General features: G+C 44.1%; 1 protein-coding gene across 3 annotated transcripts in view; it reads left to right on the plus strand.

The window, feature by feature from the left end:
• The first annotated feature begins 8,563 nt into the window (after positions 1-8,563).
• AFF1 (ALF transcription elongation factor 1) overlaps positions 8,564-15,456 on the plus strand; it is a 174,605-nt gene continuing 167,712 nt past the window's right edge. For all 3 annotated transcript variants that reach the window (XM_063136219.1, XM_063136220.1, XM_063136221.1), the window contains exon 1: positions 8,564-8,706. The gene's annotated coding sequence lies outside the window, so the exon portion shown is untranslated. The remainder of the gene's footprint in view (positions 8,707-15,456) is intronic.

Genomic DNA, 15,456 nt, shown 5'->3' on the forward strand with positions numbered 1-15,456 from the left:
TTCCTACTGTCTCTTCACCGTCTGCTTTTTCCACAGGCTCTATGAGAGCCTGTCCTGCTATGATGAGGGTTCCTTGCATGTGCGAAACCTGCATGCTCAGAACATTTTTAAATGACTTTTTTATTCCACCTTCCCCTGAAAAGCTTGGGGTAGTCCAAGTGGTTCTCCTCTCACCCATATAATCCTCGCAAGAACAATGTGAGGCAGTTAGGCTGAAAGTTTAAATCCGACCAAATCCTAGCAAATGTGGCAATCTTTTTTCTAGTCACACCACTGTTTCAGAAGATCCTGGGTTTTTTCCCCCTAGCATCTAAAATGAGGACCACATTACAGATTTAAGAAGATGGATGGGAACACTCTTTAGTCCCTCTGGAGTCTGGAAAATGGCTTCCTGGTCCCTCAAGATGTTGTGCTACTGACAGGGAACTTTCATTAAAAACACCCTCCTTCCACACCTACCTCTTTTAGCTCTATAAAACTGTTGATTCTCAAAGACGTTTCAACAGCGAATGCTTGTGGGAGTTTTCCTGAGAGGGGTCTGCCTAGCACAGAAAAAAGAAAAAGTAATTATTCCACAGGTTTTGCAGAGAACTGATGCGTGGAGCCGACCTGGTTGCTAACTCAGAGTTGTAGTAAACACAAGCTCTCCAAAAATCATGGTACACACTCCATCTAGTGGCCTTCTGACTCAACAGCAGAGTTTACAAATGAGAGATAAACAAATAAAACATACCGTATTTCTTCGATTTTAAGATGCACTTTTTTCCCATATAAACATCTCTAAAAATGGGGTGTGTCTTAGAATCGCGGGTGCGTTTCTTATTTCTTAGAATCAAAGCTTTTTTTCTGTTGGTGGCACTGAAATTAGTGTGCGTCTTACAATCAATGGTGTCTTAGAATCGAAGAAATACGGTAGTTAAGGGGGTTGTTTACATGCATTGTAGCTGCATTTCAGGTACATAGAATCATAGAATCATAGAATAGCAGAGTTGGAAGGGGCCTACAAGGCCATCAAGTCCAACCCCCTGCTCAATGCAGGAATCCACCCTAAAGCATCCCTGACAGATGCTTGTCCAGCTGCCTCTTGAATGCCTCTAGTGTGGGAGAGCCCACAACCTCCCTAGGTAACTGATTCCATTGTCGTACTGCTCTAACAGGTCAGAAAGCTTTTCCTGATGTCCAGCTGGAATCCGGCTTCCTTTAACTTGAGCCCGTTATTCCGTGTCCTGCACTCTGGGAGGATCGAGAAGAGATCCTGGCCCTCCTCTGTGTGACAACCTTTTAAATATTTGAAGAGTGCTATCATGTCTCCCCTCAATCTTCTCTTCTCCAGGCTAAACATGCCCAGTTCTTTCAGTCTCTTTTCATAGGGCTTTGTTTCCAGACCCCTGATCATCCTGGTTGCCCTCCTCTGAACACGCTCCAGCTTGTCTGCGTCCTTCTTGAATTGTGGAGCCCACAACTGGACGCAATACTCTAGATGAGGCCTAACCAGGGCTGAATAGAGAGGAACCAGTACCTCACGTGATTTGGAAGCTATACTTCTATTAATGCAGCCCAAAATAGCATTGGCCTTTCTTGCAGCCATATCGCACTGTTGGCTCATATTCAGCTTGCAATCTACAACAATTCCAAGATCCTTCTCGTTTGTAGTATTGCTGAGCCAAGTATCCCCCATCTTGTAACTGTGCATTTGGTTTCTACTTCCTAAATGTAGAACTTGGCATTTATCCCTATTAAATTTCATCCTGTTGTTTTCAGTCCAGCACTCCAGCCTCTCAAGATCACTTTGAAGTTTGTTTCTGTCTTCCAGGGTATTAGCTATCCCACCCAATTTTGTGTCATCTGCAAATTTGATCAGCGTTCCCTGCACCTCCTCGTCCAAATCATTAATAAAAATGTTGAAGAGCACTGGGCCCAGGACTGAGCCCTGCGGCACCCCACTTGTTGCCTCTCCCCAGTTTGAGAAGGTTCCATTGATAAGTACTCTTTGAGTCCAATTCTGTAGCCAACTGTGAATCCACCTAATAGTTGTTCTGTCCAGCTCACTTTTACCTAGTTTGTTAATCAGAATGTCATGTGGTACTTTGTCAAAAGCTTTGCTGAAGTCAAGATATATGACGTCCACAGCGTTCCCACGGTCCACAACGGAGGTTACCTTATCAAAAAATGAGATCAAATTAGTCTGACAGGATTTGTTCCTGACAAATCCATGTTGGCTTCTAGTAATCACTGCATTGATTTCAAGGTGTTTACAGGTTGACTTCTTTATAATCTGCTCCAGAATTTTCCCAGGGATGGATGTCAGACTGACTGGTCTGTAGTTCCCAGGTTCCTCCTTTTTGCCCTTTTTGAAGATAGGGACAACGTTAGCCCTCCTCCAGTTGTCCGGCACCTCACCCGTCTTCCATGATTTTGCAAAATATAGTGAATTTATTTATTCATGCACATGAATATAGTGCATGAATAAATCTGTGTCAGAAAACTGGTTTTGGGAATAACCAAATGGAACCATCATCCTGAAATACTGAATTTGCTTTATATTTCAATTCTCTAGCGTAAGACTTTGTTTTTTGCATCCCAGTCCCAAAAAGAAAATAAAGGGGTGTCTTCTAATCTACCGATTCACATTGTTGCAGGAAAATGCAGGCTTTGTAGTTATATTTTTGTGAGTAAGGTTATTTTCACACCAGACACTTAAAAACAGTGTGTGTCTTTGCAGTTCCTGGGTCTGTAATGCAAATATAAAAGAGGCAGGGCCAAAATGCCAAAAAAAAAAAAAAAAAAAAAAAAAAAAAAAAACAGCATAGTTTTGCTTAAAGCCCTTACTGCTATAGCCTTTTCAAATGGTGAAAAACTGCGCAAAAGAAGGGAAACTACCAAACAATCAATGGTTGGGGAAAATGGCACAAAAGATACGCTTGATAGAAAGAAATGGAACTTCAACCATGACCTGGTTCGTACATCACAGTGGCAATTCCTGGGCTGTTTAATCCAGGAATTGCAGGGGACAAGCGTAGCATGCAAGCCCGTCATTCCCACTTTTAATTAACAGGTTGTTTCGTGACGTATGAACCTGGGAGCTCTGGGTTGTTCATGGGTTAAATAACCCAGGGCTAACCCATGGATTTTATTGGATTAACTCTGGGTTGTTTAACTCATAAACAATCCAGAGTTTCAGGTTTTCACTTCACAAACCAACCTAGGAAATGGGCATTCCCAGGTTGTTAATTAAAAGAGGAAATGGCTTGCACACAGAGCTTGTCACTGGCAATTCCTGGGATAAACAATCCAGGAATTGCCACCATGACATGCGAACTGGGTCATTGGTTAATATTGTATTGTCTGTAGGAGCACTTCCTTTTGTTTATGCTAAAACAGGCTGTCTGCCAATCAATTTAATTGGACCATTTAAATATTGTAATGAATGAACACTGTCTGCCATAAGGAGAGGGTTTTTTATTCAGATCATACAAGCCTATTCCCTTCAAACCATGGGATACAAGGACCAGCTTCTTCAGAGTAAATGCCTTTAGGCGTAGTAAATGACTCCTGGCTGGGCAGGCCTGGTCACTGCACTTACTTTGTGTTTTGTGCTCAGAAGCCTGTCTATTAGAACTATTGAGCAATAACTCTGACCTAGCTAGAGACCTTAATTTGCCAACTTTTTTCCTGGCACGACTCCAGTGCCTTTTGCCCCTTGTTCTTTTCCTGGTTCGGAAATATAGGAAAGGAGAAAAGCTTCACTGCTTATCTTTCTGCATGTGAAGTAGCTGTTGAGTCCTACTAGGTACAACTGCCCCCTCCCCCTGCAACCAGAGTATGTGATATAACATAAACAAACACCTCGTGGCATGCAAAGAGCACCTTTCTCTCACCAATAAGTAACCACAGCCCATTGCCACACTACTGAGATTAGGCTCCGTACTGGGATTACTGTTCTGAATAAAAACAACAGCAAACCTCTCCTTATGGCAGGGCTCTGAAGGTACACAATACAAATTGAACCTGCAACAAAATGTTGCAGCGTGGAGTAATCCTGTTCAGAATACACCATTCTATTCCCCATATCTCCCTCAGCAGCTAGTCACCATTCATTAGCCACTGAGCATGCATAGTCCTTAGGGGTTCCTCACACACAAAAGGTTGTGGGGTGTTGTTGTTGTTGTTGTTTTGTACTTCTGCAGTAGTACCAGAGCTGGCTGATACCTCCCTCCTGTGAGTAGATGGTACCTTTTTGCCTACATACGCAATAGCATCTCAGATCATTGGAAAGGGAGGGTTTGAGCCCTAGCTGTTGCCTAGTAAGGTAGCCAATTATGGCCAGGACAGGAGACCTCCCTTCATCTGTAGCGAAAGTGGATCCCTTCGTTGCTTGTTGAGATCTCCCCAGAATGGGAGTTGTCATTTTACTTTTTAGTCTGCTGTCATGAAGATATATATAGCGTAAGGCTGAGAATGGGCTGGGGGGGGGAGAGAGAGAGAGAGAGAGAGAGAGAGAGAGAGAGAGAGAGAGAGAGAGAGAAACTGCTTGTCAACTTAATGGAACAGAATGTTCAACATATGCCTTGATTCCAGCTTTGCCAGCCAAATCTTTAAGCAAGCCAAGAGGGTCTGGTTTTGTTTTGTTTGCAGTGTCGTTCCCACAAAGGGAACTGCATTGTCCAGTGTGTCGCCACGTCCCAGCTGGAAAGGAAGCGTGAAATTCCTAAGGGAAGATATATTTGAGTGACTTTGCTGAGCTGAGCAAGCACACATTATTAAATTATGCATTGCACTGTTGACGTGCCCAAAATATTGCTGCCGCCTGCAATTCTTCATCGTTGGCTCTGTGTAAAGAAAGCTGTTAAATGCAGGAACTAAAACAAGGAAGTAGAAAGCAGGAGCAAAAGAACTGTCTTCTTGAATGTCTTCGGGATTACGCTGGCCCATAAAGCCAAAAGAAGGGGAAATGTGGTTCTTGAATATGCAAGATGCTTCATATTATTTATATTTATCATATTTTTATGGCAGCCTTCCTCAGAAGAGCTCAGGAACTCAGGGTGGTATACATAGTCAACCCATCCATCCCATGTTATTTTCACAACAACCCTGTGAGGTAGGTAAGGCAAAGGGTGATTGGCAGAAGCTCACCAAGAAAACTTCGTGGCTGAGTGGGGATGCATTTCTCAGTTTAGCTGACAGAAATATTGTGATGGAGCTTCTTATCCACTTGCTCCAGCAGACTGTCATTAAAGTCAGCCAATTCTGTAGTCAGTAGTCTTAAATCTGCAGTACGAATCACAAATTCCGTGCACAATCCTATGCATGTTTATACAGAAAAAAAGTCCTACAACTCTCAGCCAGCATAGGGAATGCTGGGAGTTTTACGACCTTTTTCTGTCTAAACATGCAGAGGATTGAACCCTAAGATGATATAGCTGAGAAAAGTTGCTGGGGAACATGGGTGGGAGGGTGCTGTTGCACCATGTCCTGCTCGTTCATCCCTGGCCGATGGCTAGTTGGCCACTGTGTGAACAGAGTGCTGGACTAGATGCACCCTTGGTCTGATCCAGTATGGCCCTTCTTATGTTCTTAAGAATACATTTTGAATGGTGCTGAGTGAGGCAAACCTCAGGTAATAACCTTTCGTATATGAGGTCTTTACATGAGAGTACACAATCCAGTGTCCTCCAAATATTTATTATTATTATTATTATTATTATTATTATTATTATTATTATTATTATTTATTTATTTATTTATATAGCACCATCAATGTACATGGTGCTGTACAGATTACACAGTAAATAGCAAGACCCTGCCGCATAGGCTTACAATCTAATAATAATTTAGTACTACAACTGCCATAGTCCCTGGCCATGTTGGTTGGGGCGTATAGTGGTTGTAGCCAAGAACACTTGGAGAGTCCATTGCCTTGGTGACTATTTATTTATTTCATTTATATCCTGCTTTTTTTCCTCCAAGGAACCCACGGTGGCATACTTAATCCTCCTCCACCGCTCCATTTTATCCTCACAACAACGACCCTGTGAGGTAGGTTGGGCTGAGAGGCTGTGACTGACCTAAAGTCACCCAGTGAGCTTCCATGGCCAAGTGGGGACTAGAACCTGGATCTCCTGACTCTCAGTCTAACACTTTTGCCACTACACCACACTAGCTGTTTTCTACCTGGCTTGGAAGTTTTCTGATGTTTTCTTGCTGTGATTAATTTGGATTTCTTATCTTTCTCTCTTCCTGGCTCGCCTGTGAAATTTGTAGCACTCCCTGAGCTGCTGATTAAGAAAAGCCTGATTTTCCACCAAAAGTGCGGTTTTGTGTAGGAGGAGACATGAAACTTAATATCTTGCCTGCATGCACTCAGCACCACTTGGGAGAAGAACAGATTAATGGGTCTTTTCTTTGGACCAAGGTTAGTTTATTTTGGTACTGTGATAAGGTTGTGAAAGTCTGTCCCTGAACAACAGATGGTCTTCTCTCAAATATTCCTGAAAAGACCCACAATGCCTTATTGTTCTATATGGCTGGACCTGCAAACACCCTTAAAGTAACAGTATAAATAAAATTAATAGCTCTGTATTCTTCCAAGATAGTAAATTAACATTATATTTACTATAACGTTGATTGATTTGAAATCTATGTTGATTTTACCACTCCTCAGTTAATATAATGCTAATGGCTAAGCATAATGGCTCCTGTACTACACAGAGCTCTTTCCTTACAGTAACAGCACAATCCTATGCATGTCTACTCAGAAATAAGCCCCACTGAGTTCACTGGGGTTTACTCCCAGGAAAGTGGGCATAGGATTGCAGCCTACGTATGCCAGATATATTGGCCCTGTTCAGACAACATGCTAAGCTTTGATGGTTAAGCATTTTGAGATAACCATGAAGCTGCAGGAGCCCTGCCCTCTTGATCAGATACAAAAGAGAGAAGGGGTCCTGCAGCTTTAACTGTTGTGATGAAGAGGGAATTTTACCAGGTGCTACATGCATAACAAAGACACCTGCTGAAATGCCATTTGCTATACAAATATTAAAAGATACAGGAGCCCTGTCCTCCTTTCCATATGGTCAGCCTATGTTTTCCACATTGTGAAACTTGGTTGGTCCCATGGATTAAAACATTATTTTACAGTCTCTGTGAATTTCGAAAGTGAGAGCTGGTGTGGTATAGTTTTTGTGGCTATCTGGTGCTTTCCAGATGCTTTAGACTATAACTCCCATTATTGCTGATCATTTGCCATGTTGGCTGGGGCTTATGGGAATTGTAGTCCAAAACAGTTGGATGGCATCAAGTTGCTCACCCCTGGTCTTGGAGGTTGCCTCAAGTATTTCTTCAGCCACAAGCTCAGAAGTGGCCACTATTCTCTCAGCCTTAGTTTCCCATCTGGAACATAGGGATAGTATGAGTATTAGGGTGACTATATGAAAAGAAGGACAGGGCTCCTGTATCTGTAAGAGTGGTATTGAAAAGGGAATTTCAGCAGGTGTCATTTGCATGCATGCAAAACCTGGTGAAACTCCCTCTTCATCACAACTTCAAGCTGCAGGAGCTATACTAGAGTGACAAAATACAAAAGAGGGCAGGGCTCCTGCAGCTTTAACTGTTGTGATGAAGAGGGAGTTTCACCAGGTGCTGCATGCATACAAATGACACCTGCTGAAATTCTCCTTTCAATACTACTGTTAAAGATACAGGAGCCCTGTCCTCCTTTCCATATGGTCACCCTGATGAGTATAGGAAGCTTTGTAATGCTGAGCCCTACCCATAAACCCAGTTCTAGTAGGGGCTGTCCAGGATCTCAGAAGGAGATATTTCTCATGGCCTACATGACCGTCTTAGCTGGAGAAGGCTTAGGCCTTCTGCATGCAAAGCATGTGTGCATCCACTGAACTACGGCCATTTCCTCCGCTGACCACCTCTAATAATACTGGCCTACAATGCAGGGCTGTTGTACAGGTTACTTAGATAATGCCGGTGCAGTGCTTCGGTTTTTGAAATGATTGCGGCTTTGGAGTGCACTCTTTTTTGTCATACTTCTGTACCAAGGAGAACGAGAAGAAAAGCTTTAGTGTTTTGGGGTCGTGGAGTCTGGGGGCTCCTATGTCAGTGGGGTGGTGAATCTGCTCTGGACTTCGGTCAGGGCCTGTCAGAACTCCAAAGGAGTCATCCAAAGTGCTGAACCCGTGGAGTGCTGAACTCCTCTAGAGGGAGGACTGAAACCCAGAGCGGATTTACCGCCCCACTGACATAGGAGCCGCCAGCCTCCACTGATCTGCAGGATGGGAGACTTCGGGTTCTTCCGGAGACGCTTCGGCGGTTGCAGAGAGGGGGAGGGGGAGGGGGAGGGGGAGGGTGGAATTCTCCCCTGGAAGGGGCGGGTCGAGAGTTTTGGGGGCGGAGCTAGAACTTCCTGGAGCGGCTCTCTCTTTCGGACAGCCAATCCGGCTGCACTCTATTCCAGCCCTGCTCTCTCTCCCTCTCCCAGTGTAATGAGGTTGCAGCAGCAGCTGCTGCTGCAGCAGGAACAGCAACAGGTTACAGGGGGGCGGGGGGGCAGAGAGAGCAAACAAGCAGAGCAGCCTGGCTTCTCCCCCCACCCCTCTGCGCCCCTGCCGTTGCTGGAGCGAGGACACTCAGACCACCTCCTTCTGTTACCTTCTCCTGTCTGCAGATGGATTTTGCACGGTTTTAGCGGAGGTGAGAATCCATTTTCTCCGTGTGTGTTTTCCTTTCCTTTCTTTTCTTTTCTTTTTGCATAGAAGATAATAAAACAACCACAACTCCAAAACAACCTTCGGTTTCTGCTTTGCAGGGAATGTCTGACGCTTTAGTTTGGGAAAGGGGCGGAAAAAGCAATCACGACCAGATGGTGCTTTTGTGTTTGTGGAGGGGGAAAACTTTTCTGCAGTGTTGTTGTTGTTGTTTTTCCGATTGTCAGCCCTAATCCTATTACTTGTTCTGTTCAGTTGCTTTTAAAAGCAAGCAAATGACAATTCTCTGCAAAACGCTGGAAAGTGTTGAAACCGATGTCTCTGGGGAGTTTATTTGCATGAGAATAGCTCAGAACTTTGGAGCCTGAAGGGCAACGGGCGGTGTGGTATTATTGAAAGAGGCGATGCTGGATGGTGTTTCGATATTAATAGGAACAGAATGGGAAACAACCGTTGATTAGTGTGTCGTCTGAACTCAGCCCTTGAGAGTCCATGGTTTGTTGTTGGGTTGTTGATTAATAGGCATGATTAACAAACCACCCTGAAGATGTCCTGAGTTCAGACAACACAGTGTAACAAAAACAACCCACACTCAACCACTGGGTGTGGGTTAGCGTGTTGTGAAAGTAGCCCCAACATGGGGCTGAAAAATATTATTTATTTATTTAGAATATTTATATACCACTCCCCGTTGAAAAATTTCAGAGCGGTGTACAAGACAAAATGAAAATAAAAACAGAATAAAACAGTTAAAACAAAATTTAAAAGAAACAAAAACAGAGATTCAAGGCTGCATATTAAGGAAAGGCTTCTTGGAATAAAGATGTTTTCAGGAGGCGCCAAAAGGAGTACAAGGTTGGTGCCTGCCTGACCTCCAGAGGCAGGGATTTCCACAGGAGGGGGGCCACCACGCTGAAGGCTCTTCCCCTGGTGGATTCCAGTCGGAGGATGGATCTATGTGGAACCACCAGGAGCAGGCCCTCGGATGACCTCAGTGACCGGGCAGGTTGGTAAGGGAGAAGGCGCTCTCTCAGGTATCCTGGTCCCAAGTTGTTTAGGGCTTTGTACACAAGTACAAGAACCTTAAACCTGGCCCAGTAGTGAATAGGCAGCCAGTGCAGTTCCCTCAGCAGAGGAGTTACGTGCTGGAAAGGGGCAGCTCCAGACAACAGCCGAGCTGCAGCATTCTGCACTAGCTCCAGCTTCCGGAGCAGCTTCAAGGGCAGCCCCACATAGAGCGCGTTGCAGTAATCCAAACTTGAGGTGTATATGTTGCTATCTATGCACCTGATGTAAGTCTGACCACCACATTTCTTCAGGTGCAAACAAAGCAGCATTTGCGCATAATATTTGGCCACATATTATGTGGTTCCTGGTGCGTGCTCTTGTATGATGCACGGAGTGGTAAAGTTGTGTTTTCTCTCTGTGTTTTTATGTGTGCGTGCAACAGTTGTGTAATGAGAGTGGAGTGATGGGGACATCTGATCTTTTGCACAATATAGGCAGAGGAGCAAATAGCCCCCAAAGTTCTGGTAATACATTTACAGTTATTAGAATAATGTATCATTATATTTCTTGAACTTCTTTGCTTATTAAGTAGAATCTCCCAGGAGGGTGGGTAGGCTGGCCTTTCTGAATTTGTGTGTCCCCAGAACTTATGGGAGAGAATGACTGGGAGTCTATTCCAAGTCTAGATGAGATTGTCCTTGTATAAGCATATATAAAATGGCTTACATATACCAATTAAAAATGTAATGTATGAAGTAACTTTGAAGTTATCTGTAGTTGGAATAATAATGTGTTGCAAAGCCTGTCTTGAAATGGACATCGAATGTTCAGGTGAGCTCTAAATAATCCACCAAATCATGAAACAAATGATGTATAATAAGACGGAGCTGGGTTTTTTTTAATTTTAATGAAATATTTGTGGTTTATACTGACAAATGGTTTGTTCTACAACTTTGTTCTTTAAAACCATCTGTACAAAGCCATGTGGAATTTTGCCCGCTAGAGGTTGCTCATTCAATCTTGCTTTAGCCAACTCCTTTTCTCATTCCCTGGTTTAGTAATTTTTATGCTCTGAGTCTTCGGAGTAGCAGAATCAGATACAAAAGAATTGTGCAGTAACTAAATCATATCTGCTCACTGAGAAACGGTCAAAGGCTTCCCAAATAGGAGAACGTCCATTTGAAATGTGAGGTTTCTGTGATTCCACAGGATGTAAGACTTTTGTTCCTATTAGATATGCAGCAAATTCTTTTGAAAATACTGTTTGGCTCTTAAGATTTTTTCTTTTTTTATCTCTGTTCCACATGATAGTGGTCTGACGCCAATAGGAGATGCACTTTGCTATTCATGGATGATACTTTCAAAAATAATGTTAGCTTTTAAGCAGGGCTGTGGAGTCTGCACATAAAACCTCCGACTCTGACTCCTTTATTCATGGCACCTCCGACACCTTTAATTATATATCAATATAGGAAATAAATTTTCTATATATTTCCTACATCGACTGCAAGCACGCAACTTTTTAGAACCCTAACCTGTTAAAGCCCGGGTCTAAAGGCTATAACTAAGACATTCTGGTTTTTTTATTTTATTTATTAAAGAAGCCCAAAAATGAAAACAATGAGGTTCTATTTTCTAAAATCTAAATAAAAATCTCCTTTACTGTGTTACGTGATATGCTCTCATTAGACCCGTGTACAACTTGCACACATTCTAATGAGACTCACACACACACACTTGTAAGGAATCTTTAGACATTGGTCATAGAGCGTCTGTGGCTAAGTAAGGTGATTCTTTTCTAAACGAACTGCTTGACCTAGCCTTGTGATTGCTCTCAACCCCATTCCTGTTTTTCCCCCCTCATCTCTGTTGGAGATGGAGGGGTGAAAACACCGTGACTGTTGGCTGCCTCAAAATGGAGTCTGTACTGCTCACTCACAGGAGAGCTACTTCGTAACAACTGTATTTTATTCAGTTAAAAGTGAACGTTTTTGTGCTTCCCTTCCTTCCTCCCCCCACTCCTTCCCTCATACACCCCCAAAAACCCTTTCTTCCCCCACAAACAACCCAGCGGGGCCCAGCGCTTACCGCAACCAGCCAAGATTACCGAACTCCTTCTTGCGCTTGGAACTCACATGCTTGGAGCACCTGAGTCTTGGTGACTCGTCTGAGCCTGCCTGTGAAGGAGCAGTGGCACTCTGGAAAAGGCGGCACATTGATCCGTCTTTTTCTCTGCTGCTGCCGATCCGCTGAGGGGGTCTGAATTTCTCTGGCCAGCTGGACTGCGAATCTGGGATTTTTTTCCAACCAGCCAGAATATTTTGGAATTGGCTGGAATCCAGGACAATCTTGGTTTTCAGGGACATATCGCAACTCTATATACAATTTAAATTTATTAGGAGTCAGAGTTGGTACATTTTTACCAACTCCAGTAACCCAAGAATTGCTTCTGACTCCACAGCCCTGCTTTTAAGGAACCTCCTTGACCCATTTGTTCCAAATTCCAACCAGTGTTGTGCATTTTGCTTTATCTTCATTTGGACGGATAAAGAGTTTCGGGGCACCTTAAAACAGCCTTACCCAAACCGGTGCCCTTCAGATGTGTTGGACTGCAAATAGTAACATCCCTCGGGACTTATTGCGGGCTGCAGTCTTCTTTGCCAGATGCACCTGATTAAACTATGAAATAGCTCCCACAAATGTAATGATGGACCGATTTGGATGGCTTTTAAAGGGCTTTAGTAAAATTCATCGAGGATAAGACTATCAGTGGCTACTAATCCTGATGGCTATATGCTGCCTTCAGTATCAGAGTTGCGGAATGGCTGTTGGTCATGGAAGCTGTATATTATGTCCAATAGCGGAAGCAGTATGCCTGTTACTACTAATTGCTGGGGAACATGAGTGTGAAGGTGCTATTGCACTTATGTCCTACTTGTGAACAGAAAGCTGGCCTGGCCTTTGGTCTGATTTGCGTGTCTCTTCTTACATTCACTTCCCAAACAGAAAGTGGACTGTGCTGGTGTTGGTGTGGGAGTAGAACAGAATAAGATTAAAGAAGACCTTATTTATTTCATAAGGTTAAAGAAGGCCTTAGTTCAAGAAACACTGCCTGAAGTTATAAGGTTAAAAATGGAGGGGAGGATCATGTAAGCCACCTTGGGCTCTTTGGAGGAAAGGCGGGATATAAATGTAATAAATAAATAAATAAATCTCTAGGGATAGGCCTTGCTGGACTGGTGTGATTCTTAGTTGACACCAATTTCCGAGGCTTACAACAATGTGACCAAACTCCTTTTGCTACTGGGTTCCTTGACAGCTTGATGATAACGGCTACCAGCTACCAGTTGGATGTTGCCATCCTATATGACAGGGGTCCCCAACCCCCGGGCCATGGACTGGTCTCAGTCCATGGCCTGTTATTATTATTATTATTATTATTATTATTATTATTATTATTATTTATTTATTTATTTAGCACCATCAATGTACATGGTGCTGTACAGAGTAAAACAGTAAATAGCAAGGCCCTGCCGCATAGGCTTACAATCTAATAAAATCATAGTAGAACAATAAGGAGGGGAAGAGAATGCAAACAGGCACAGGGTAGGGTAAACTGCGTGGCCCAGTTAGGAACTGGGCCACGCAGGTGAACTGCTTTCACCCACCCCCACCCCAGCGTACCTGGGCGCAGGGCGCCATCTCGCCAGCCCAGCCGAAGCGAAGCCAGGACTCTGGGCTGGGGCGGCTTCGGAATAGTGCGCCCGGCTGGAAGCTGCTCTTGGAGAGTGACTTCCAGGCGCGCCATTCTGAAGCTGCCCGCCCGCCCCAGCATCCTGGCTTCGCTTCGGCTGGGTGCCCACCCAGCCAAAGTGAAGCCATGATGCTGGAGTGGGGGGTGCGGGAGGGGGGGCTTCCCAAAACCATCCCCTCAACCCACCCACCCCGGTCCGTGGAAAAATTGTCTTCCATGAAACCGGTCCCTGGTGCCAAAAAGGTTGGGGACCGCTGCTATATGAGAATTAGCTGCTTTGGAACCCCCAAGAGAAGAGAAAGCAGACAACTGTTTAGGAGGCGGTGTGACCCGGAGAGAAAGTGAAATGTCCCACAGCTCTGTAGTTCTAAGGTGAGTGGCTACTAATGTGGCAACAAAGATCATAAAGCTTCTTGTTAATTCAAGGCTCAATCCTATGCAGGTTTAGACAGGAAAAAAAAGTCCTACACAGCTGGCTGGGGGGTGCTGGCAGTTGTAGGAGTTTTTTCCCCCCTGTCTAAACCTGCATAGGGTTGTGCCCTAAAAACCCTATGTGAATTGCAAATCACCCTTTCTTCCAGAATTCAGCAATACCTGAATATATGCAATTCAGCGACGGCCATTGTTTAATTGGGCAGCCCATGTCTTCTGGCAAAGGAACATAGGACATGCCTCAAACCATGTTGGACTATGGTCCATGTGGCCACAGGTTTCTAAGGTCTTAAACAGAAAAAGGGCTTTCACACTACCTGCTCCTTGATCCTTTAATTGGAAATGCCAGGGTTAGAACCTTGGACTTTCGGCTTGCCAAGTATGTTTTGACTGTGGAATAATAGTCGCTTTGATAAGGCCTTTGTGCTAAAAAGCTGTATTTTTGCTCAGACATTCAGCTCTTTCTTGGCTCTTTTGAAGAAAGCCATTTGTATTTCTAATTATTTCATTTTTACCCTGAGCTGCTTTCTCGAAGCTCAAGGAGCATTCATGGCTGGGAACGATGGGACTTGCACTCCAACACATTTGGAGGGCACTACATTGTGAAGGCTGCCTTAGAGCGTCTCTACATTAAGGGGGGGGGAACCACCCCCTTATTTATTTATTTGATTACATTTATATACTGCCCCGTAACCAAAGCTCTTTGGGTGGTTTACAAAGGTTTCGGGGAGGTTTACAAAGGTTACCAGTCTCCCCCCACCACCACCCTTTCTGGCCTTTCTTCATGTTCTCTATGGGCTCCTTCAGGTGCGACCACATGATTTGTAATTGAAACCTTCCCCTCTGGCCAATAAAGTTCAATGAAACATCTCCATCTAGTGGCAGAATTAATCCTGCAATTATTTTAGATACCAGATTGTCTCTGTGGTATTTTTTAGTGAGATTTCCAGGGGAAGGTGTGAGAAACGTCCTAGAGATAAGCGGCATCATGTGAAGGACCTACAAACTTCCTTGAGAGGCCAATCATGAGCATGCAATAAATCACATGTAGAGAAGTTCTTAGTCTGTCTAGCACTCTTAAGCCCACTGACTCTAGATAAGAACTACTTTTCCAGCTGAAAAAGAGATATTAAAAGGACTCCATCCAATGATTCAGCTGTCCCCCCACCCCATTATCCAAGTTAGACCAACTGCCCTGTGTGAAAGAACCAGGAGAGGGAAAGAGGAAGACAAAGACACCTTGCATGCCTGCTTCTGGTGCCCTGTCTATCACTTCAGAGAAACGAAACCTTCTCCATGTGTGGGAGACTTTTGTTGCTGGTTTCTATTTTGTTTTGTTTTTTATTTCAATATTATAAAGTTCTCTTTTCTATGAAATCTTGGGTTCCTCTTCTTACCTTCCACTCATCTGACCCGTAGGGCCAAGGAAAGCTGCCTTATGGGCCATCTGTCCCAGTATTGTTGACGCTGACTGGCAGAGATGGCTCTGCAGGGTTCCAGGCAGGAGTCTTGCCAGCTCTGCTTGGAGATACGGAGGATTGA

Source organism: Elgaria multicarinata, chromosome 10, assembly GCF_023053635.1.
Source record: "Elgaria multicarinata webbii isolate HBS135686 ecotype San Diego chromosome 10, rElgMul1.1.pri, whole genome shotgun sequence".
NCBI classification, from domain to species: Eukaryota; Metazoa; Chordata; class Lepidosauria; order Squamata; family Anguidae; genus Elgaria; species Elgaria multicarinata.